The sequence below is a fragment of the Toxorhynchites rutilus genome, chromosome 2 (genome assembly GCF_029784135.1).
Source record: "Toxorhynchites rutilus septentrionalis strain SRP chromosome 2, ASM2978413v1, whole genome shotgun sequence".
In the NCBI taxonomy this organism is placed as follows: Eukaryota; Metazoa; Arthropoda; class Insecta; order Diptera; family Culicidae; genus Toxorhynchites; species Toxorhynchites rutilus.
The window spans coordinates 303507119-303515714 of record NC_073745.1 but is presented as its reverse complement, the minus strand read 5'-3'; the positions used below and the strand labels follow the sequence as shown (position 1 = coordinate 303515714).

The window sequence follows — 8596 nt, the reverse complement described above, 5'->3', positions numbered from 1 at the left end:
AGGATCTTTGAGTTTAAAAGAGGCACTGGAATTTTCATTGAAGATGCCGAAGCCAGTGGACCCGTTTATGAATGAACCGTCAGTAAAGAACATTTTATCAGATCTAACTTTCCCATATTCTGCCGAAAATATCGGCGGAATAGAATCGGAGCGTAGGTGATCTGGTATTCCATGGATTTTTTGTCGCATGGACAGATCAAAAATGACAGAGGAATTGCAAAAGTATGGGAAGCAAACTTGGTTGGAGATGCCTGGTGAAGGGTGCACGTCGTGGGTAAAGTACTCATGGTATAACGACATAAAACTTGACTGAGGAGTCAGTTGGAGTAGATTTTCGAAGTTATCAATCACCAATGGATTCATGATCTTGCAACGGATGAGAAATCTGTAGGATAATTCCGTGAACCGAAGAGTAAGCGGGGGTACTCCTGCCAAAACTTCGAGACTCATCGTATGTGAGTTAATCTTAAACACTAAACTTTACTTAAAAAAAACAATTTCTTCTTTTCGAGCACACGATGTGCATCTATTCACTATTCAAATTTAACTCTATCCTTACATTCATTGTCCCTGCTTATATATATCAATGATTTGTGTTTACAACATCTTGAATGTGGGAATGTTTATTCATGGCATCAGCGCGATGCTGATATCGATTCTTGTGAACGGTTGATTGTTTATTCTTGGTCTCCGGGTGGTCCGATAAGTTGTGATTGTTGATGATGATGCAGCTGGATGGTGATTCGGATGTTTATATTCCGCTTATCGGCTATGCGGTCTCGATTTGTGCTAACTGTGCTAACTCCTCCCCTCTTGATTGCTTTGTCCTCAAAGTTTACTTTTGGATGGTGCGTAATGGTGTTGGTGCATCAAAGAATGCTTGAAGTTGTTTTTTTCTTTCGTCTGATAATTCCTCTGTGTTGTTGGTGTCAGGTTTAATTTCCGTTGTTTTTGGTGGCTCATTTATTAGGATGGTCTCAGCGTTTTTGTCGAAGTGGACTGTTATGTTGGCCTTTTGTTTACGTCTGGAAAGGAATCGAAGAATTGCAAATGTGCTTGCGATTAGAATTATTGTTGATAGTCCAAATGATCCAAAGATATTGAGTTTCCAACTCAAGGAATGATTTTGCAGGTTTAATAGTTCCAATTTTTCGCGATGTTCAAGGGTTAAATTCTGAAGGTATTCCACAGGTGGTGCGTCTATGATATGAATTTCGTTAACACGAAGTCCAGTGGTAGGATCATATGTTTTTGCAGGAATAGTTGTTTCATAATTGGAATATTGTTCGCCGTTGATATGAAGATTGCATTGGCTGAATTGTATTAAAAACGATCTTTAGCATATAGATAATGTGCGTATTATTCAGCATTACTTGTGCTTTGGCTTGTGTTAATAATTCTTCGAAGGAAGTTATGTGAATATCGTGGTTTTGTAGAAAGGTTGCAATTTTTGTAAAATCTTTTATCGATAGTAGTTTGCTACTAGGGATTCCGTGTTTGGCCATTAGAATTGCTTCTTCTAATGTTTCTACCTGATTTTGTAATGAGTCTATGTTGGAGAGAATTATCAATTGATTAATTTCGAGGGAATGGTTTTTTGTTCTTTCATTCTCGATCTTTAGTACTTGATTGGTTATGTCTGTTATTTCTTGGATTCGTTTGTCGATAGCTTCGTTGATGAATAACTGCTTGTTGTTCATGGTTATCAGGGCGTTCATGGAGTGATTGATGATTCGGAGATCTTCTGCATCTGGGCTGCCGGCGATCCATTTCCAAACTGTTCCGATTGTATCCCACCTTTTTCTTCTGTTTACAAATGGTTTGATTTTCATAAATGTTTCATATAACTTATAATTTTTGATTTGGATTAATTCATACAATGGATTATTTGAAGGATTATTCTGTATGTCACTATTAACATTGAAAATTGTATTGCCAATTTGAATTAAATCAATAGGATGTACAATGCGTATGTGTCCTATTTTTATTTTTGCTTTTCCTAGTGGTACAATTGCGAGTGGGTTATTTGTAAGGTCGTGTATTTGAATTCCTGCCAGTACTTGAGACGCGCAGAGGGCGAGTCTGTAAAGAAACGAAAAATGTTTTTATTCGCTTGTATTCTTTCGTAAATTACATTTATGGATTTTTCGATTATTGGAATCTATAATGTATGTATTGTGATCTTCTTTTATTTTTATAATGTTGTATCGACTCTTACGTTTATTGTGAGTATTTGTTTTTTCATATGCATAGCTATTGGGTTCGTATGTTTGATAAGCTTTTGGAATAATTTTTTCTTCTTTGTTTTTGTATAATTTTAATATTTTTTCATTATTTTTGTCTCGACTTCTTGCTATTTCTTCATAGGACGCATTATCTCTACTTTCTCCTATATAAATATTTTTTGGTGTTTTGTTAATAAATGAATGTATTGTGTTATTGTATTTATGAGTTGCTTCTTGAATGAGAGTAGTAATTGGCATATCTGGATTTAATGCTTTAACACATCTAGCTATTTCTCGTATTGTAGAGTGACATCTTTCTACTTGGCCATTGGTTTCAGAATGATTAACAGGAGTTTTGAAGATTTTGACACCTAAATTTATAATGTTTTGTTCTACGACATTTGATATAAAAGAACTTTCATTATCTATTACAATTAATGCGGGCAAGTCCCAATCATATAATAATTCCAAAAGAACATTCTTTACATCAGAAATGGCCTTTGACTTAATTGGTTTCATTTTGAGATATTTTGAAAATTTGTCAAGTGAGGATATAAAAAGGAAATTGGCATTGTAACAAAATATATCGAGATGTATGATCTCGCCAGGATAATTAGGGATTGGAGTTCTTACGGGGATAAATTTCTGAGGTTGTCGTTCATATTTTTCCATTTTGCAAATTTCACAAGTTCTTATATATTTCTGGAAAAGTTTATGTATTCCTGGGAAAAAGTATTTCTTTATGAGTTGAAGTGAGTTTTCCTTTGCATTCCGATGAGCGAAATTATGCACATCCTTGATTGTTTCTAACTGTTGTTCTTCATCTTGAATATCTTCTACTTTTGTTTGCGAAAATCTCACTTTCAAAATTTTTGAATTATAGTTTGTTTTATAAATTTCTTGTATAATTCCCATGGTTCGTTCATCTGTCATAATTCCGTTCAATATTCCTGGGTTGAGAAATTGTTGTAGTTTGTCTTTTAGAAAGTTTATATCAAAATTTGGTTCAACAAAAGTGTGTCTGTTGTATTTTTCAAAAAGAACATTAAATTCATAGGATGAATTAGGCCCAATCTGAAAAATTAATTGGTTCCGAAAAACGTTAATGGGAGCCTCAGTTGAGGGTATATAGGAACTGTCATCTTCTTCTGCCGAATGTTGAGTAGGGGTTAATGAATTTATTTGGATGCGTGAAAGTGCGTCAGCTACTACGTTGGATTTCCCTGGTTTATAGAACATTTCATAATCATGTTCCTCAAGGAAAGCTTTCCATCGTTTTAGCTTTGCATTATTGTTTTTGGGTGATAATGTGAATGTGAGTGGGAGATGATCTGTGTAAATTTTTAGTTTTGCTCCGTAGATAAAATTCCTTAAGTTGTGAAGAGCCCATACGACTCCAAGCATCTCTTTTTCGTTTGTTGCGTAGTTTTCTTCGGTCCTGGAAAGAGTTCGAGAAATAAATGTTATTGGTCGTTCGCCGTCCTGGAATTGCTGTGATAACACTGCTCCTATTGCTTTATCTGATGCGTCTGTGGTGAGAATGAAGGTTTTTTCAAAATCTGGAAATGTTAAAACGTCTTTAGAAGATAAAATTTCTTTAAGAGTATTAAATGAATTTCGTGCATCATCATCTAGATTGATGATTGTGTTTTTTGACTGATTTTTCAGAATTTGGCGATGGCCATCCTCCCCTCTTAAAAGTTTTGTAAGGGGTTTTGCGATTTTAGCATAATCTCTTACAAAACGTCTATAATATCCAGACAGTCCTAGAAATGCGCGTAAATCTTTCAGAGTTTTTGGTTCAGGGTATTTACGAATACATTCAACCTTCTTATCGTTTGGTTTTAGACCTTCTTTTGAAACAATAAAGCCAAGAAATTCGACTTCGGTCCTTAAAAATTCTGATTTGTCAGGTTGAATTTTGAAATTAGCTTCTCTTAATGTTTCCAAAATTGTTCTTAAATTTTTCAAATGTTCATCAAGTGTTTTACCGAATATTATGATGTCATCTATATAGACATGACATATTTTTCCTAAGTGTTCTCTTAAAACGTCATCCATTACTCTTTGGAAGATTGCTGGTGCATTCTTTAAGCCAAAGGGTAAACGAATGAATTCATATTTTCCATTATTAACTGAAAAAGCTGTTTTTTCTATATCTTTTTCAGACATTGGGATTTGATGAAATCCTGATGCCAAATCCAATGTGGTAAAAAATTTGTTTTCTCCTAAGTTAGATAGGACTGTGGATGTATCCGGAATTGGATATCTGTCACTAATTGTTTTTGAATTTAATTTTCGGTAATCTATAACCATTCTGTATTTCTTTTCTTTAGAAGCATCCTGTTTCTTTGGTACTATCCAAACTGGTGAGTTGTAAGGGGATCGTGATGGTCTAATAATTCCATCATGTAAAAGTTTTTCTAATTGTTTATTAACTTCAGATTTTAAAGCTTGAGGATAAGGATAAGTTTTGCTATAGACTGCATTTTCGTCAGTAGTTCTGATATCGGCTTTGACCTTTGTAGTAAATGGTAATTTTTCATCCGGAGGTTGAAATAAATCTTGAAAATCTTTTAAAACTTTTCCGAGTCTGTCTTTTTGTTGCTTGTCTAGGTGATCATCTCGAATATTTATTTTGTTGATTTCCTGTAGTTTGTATTGGAGTAGAGGAATAATGAATTTGTTTTCTAAAATTAATTTTTCATTTGAAGTATCTATTACTGCTTTCAATTCTTTTAATGTGTCGTGTCCTATGATTGCATCAAAAGATTTTAATTCATTTAAATGAAAGAATTTAATCAAAACATTAGAATATGGTTTGAATAATTTTCCGCTGGAATATTTATTAATTTTTATATCTCCGCCTACTGAAGATACATAAAAAGGTTTTTTTATTTTGTGGCTGATACTTGCGTATCGAGGGTGAATGAAATTTTTGTTTGATCCTGTGTCAATTAGAATTTTTAGTGGTTCTTTTGCCTTACCAAAATAAAGAAAGTATGGTAGGGCAGATTTTAATCTAAAAAATTTAGTTCTGCTTTTTCTATGTCTTCTTCTTCAGGTGTTTCCCGTTCTTGTGTGTCAATTGTTTTCATATATCGTTCATATTGAGATGATTCTTCGGTTTGTTCCTCTTCATTATATTCGTTATCTATGCATGGATAATCGTGATCATTGGGATTAATTTCAACGAAATTTTGGGGATCTTCATATTGGCCGGTTTTAATGTTGAAGAGTCTTGGTCTCTTCATTGGGTTTACCTGAGTTGTATTTTGAGGTCTATTGCCGTAATTTATTTGTCTAGTCCTAATGGATGGGTCTACTTCCATAGGTTCTGGTGGAGGTTGTCGGAAAGGATTTCTGGGAGGTAATTGTGGTTTTGGTTGAAAGGAATGTTGCGGAAATTGTTGGAAATTTGGTTTTGGAGCATTCCATTGAAATGGGGGCCTAAAATTATTGTTGTTATTAATAAAGGGCTGGGGTTTGAAATTGTGATTTCTGAAATTTTGAATGGGATTTGGTTTTAACATACGTGGTGGTAATTTTAGAGGATTAATTGGAATTAAATTTCTGGGTGCTGCTGTATGTTCAAAATGTTTTGGTTTAGTTAGCATTTTTCTGCATTCTACGTTTTGGAATGCGATACAATAACTGTATGCACTTGCTAAAGAAGTTGGTTCATAATTTCGGATGAATTTATAAATGTCTCCATCAAGCCCTCTTATGAATGCATCTATTGCCTTTTTATTGTAAGATTCTATTAAAGCTTTTGAAGCTTCTGGGTGACTAAATCTGTGATCTGTTTTGATTTGATTTGCTATTAGTGATAGCAATCTGTTTACTTCGTCGTAATAAATTTCTAAAGAGTTTCCTCTTTGTTGTACGGTCATTAATTGATAATCGAGTGTTTCAAGATCACGCTTTTCACCATAATAAATGACAAGTGTTTTCTTGATCATCGTCCAGTTGATACCAATGTTAGAAGCGACTAAAGCGTCATTTGCTTCTCCTCTAATTTTCCGTCTGATAGTTTTGCATACCATGTGGAATTTATTTTGCAATTCAACACTATGGTTTGCAGTAGTATTATATAATTGGATTAGACTGTCAACATCACTGATCCAGTTATTTAATTCACTTGGATCGCCTGTGAATATTGGCAAGTCTTTGACTAAATCGGGAATTTTCTCAAAAGTATCTGGGTTTACGGGAGAACCGTCTTGTTTTGTGAAAAATAGGGGTGGATCACTGTAATCAGGAATATTTTGTGGAGCGGAAGCGGCTTCCAGAGCGGTAATCCTGCTCAGTAGTTGGTTAACGTCGAATTGTTCCATATTATTTATTCTTAATTGATTAAATGCTTCTAGCAGGTTATCCAGTTTAAAAAAATTATTGAATGTTAAAAAATGTTGATAAAATAAAAATAAATGTTTGTTTTAAAAATATTTGTTTCACAAAAAGTTTTATCCTAAAAATATTGTTGGAAAATTATCAAAAAATTTTAACCTTACCTGAAAAAGAATTAGTATATATATATATTTTTTTTTATAATATGATTATTTTCAATGAATATTTTGGAAATTACCTTTATTTTTTTCTGAAATTAATTGTTTTGTTATTTTATTTAATTAATTAATTGTCACACTATATTTTGGAATTATACAATTATTTGCACTACTTGTATTTGAATCTTTGTTAAATTATTCACTTTATTTCACTTTGTGATATTTCTGTTTTTGTTTTTAGTACTTACATGTAAATCCTGAACATCTTGTGGGAACACCACAAGACTGCGGAACAACGTACTTTCGGATGTCAATCCTCTTTCAGTGACGTCTCGAAAAGCTTCGGTGCGCGTGTCCAGTACTTTTGTCTCGATGTCCTATTATCACCTTTTGATTTATCCAACCGCTGGCGGGTTCAGCGAGACTGGTTGGTCGGGATCCTTGAAGTGTCTTCCTTCCTTCCCAGTGTGGCGGCAAATTCCTGTTCGGTCCACAAGCGAGCTCCTAACTGTTGTGGCTACTGAGGGGCTCTTCCACACGGCTGCAGAGGTCCTGCGGTCCAGAGAGGCTTCGTGCGTTCGGATATTTTTTTCGGATAGTGTGGGTGGTAACTCTATCGTTCACCCTATCACTTCACTTGTCTCACTTCCTTGGCACTACTTTCACTTGGCAAGGTCCCTATTCGGGCGCCAGTTAATCTTAAACACTAAACTTTACTTAAAAAAAACAATTTCTTCTTTTCGAGCACACGATGTGCATCTATTCACTATTCAAATTTAACTCTATCCTTACATTCATTGTCCCTGCTTATATATATCAATGATTTGTGTTTACAACATCTTGAATGTGGGAATGTTTATTCATGGCATCAGCGCGATGCTGATATCGATTCTTGTGAACGGTTGATTGTTTATTCTTGGTCTCCGGGTGGTCCGATAAGTTGTGATTGTTGATGATGATGCAGCTGGATGGTGATTCGGATGTTTATATTCCGCTTATCGGCTATGCGGTCTCGATTTGTGCTAACTGTGCTAACTTGTGTCGAATGCAAACACCCCATGGCTATACGCAAGCAACGATATTGTATTCTCTCCAGCTTGAGAATATGAATCCTGGCAGCTGATCGGAAGTAAAAACTGCCATATTCTAACACTGATAATATCGTTGTTTTGTACAACTGAATGAGGTCTCCTGGATGGGCACCCCACCATGTTCCGGTAATTGTTTGGAGAAAATTGATTCTTTGCTGGCATTTCTGTTTCAAATACGCAATGTGTCTCCCCCAGGTACACTTAGAATCAAAATATACACCCAGGTATTTGAAAAACATAGAGTGTTGGATCGTTTTGCCGGATAGGTGAAGCTGGAATAGGGCGGGTTCGTGCTTCCTAGAAAAAACGACCATTTCAGTTTTCTCCGTAGAGAATTCGATACCCAGCTTGAGGGCCCACGTGAACAGATTGTTCAGGGTATCTTGAAATTGTTAAGAATTGGTGAAAGTCCACGATTATGAAGCTTCTCTGAGAGAATTTCCATGGAAACTGAATCAAATGCCCCTTTGATATCGAGAAAAACGGAAGCCATTTGTTCTTTGCGAGCAAATGCGATTTGGATTTCAGAAGATAGCAGCGCGAGACAATCATTTGTCCCTTTACCTCGGCGGAAGCCAAACTGCGTATTTGACAGCAAATTGTTCGTTTCGACTCACTTGTCCAAACGAAGTAGAATCATTTTCTCTAACAATTTACGAATACAGGATAACATTGCAATCGGCCTATACGAGTTGTGATCGCAAGCCGGCGTTGGGTTTCCGTATGGCTATCACTCTCACTTGTCTCCAGTCATGCGGGACAATATTCAGCT

The 8596-nt window shown here is 35.2% G+C and overlaps 1 long non-coding RNA gene across 1 annotated transcript; it reads right to left on the bottom strand.

The window, feature by feature from the left end:
• Positions 1-856: 856 nt before the first annotated feature.
• LOC129769385 (uncharacterized) lies at positions 857-7738 on the bottom strand. The gene is made up of 2 exons (XR_008741865.1): positions 6982-7738; positions 857-1025 (listed from the first exon to the last, which is right to left on the bottom strand). It is a non-coding gene; the product is annotated as an uncharacterized LOC129769385 (long non-coding RNA).
• Between the last annotated feature and the right edge of the window lie 858 nt (positions 7739-8596).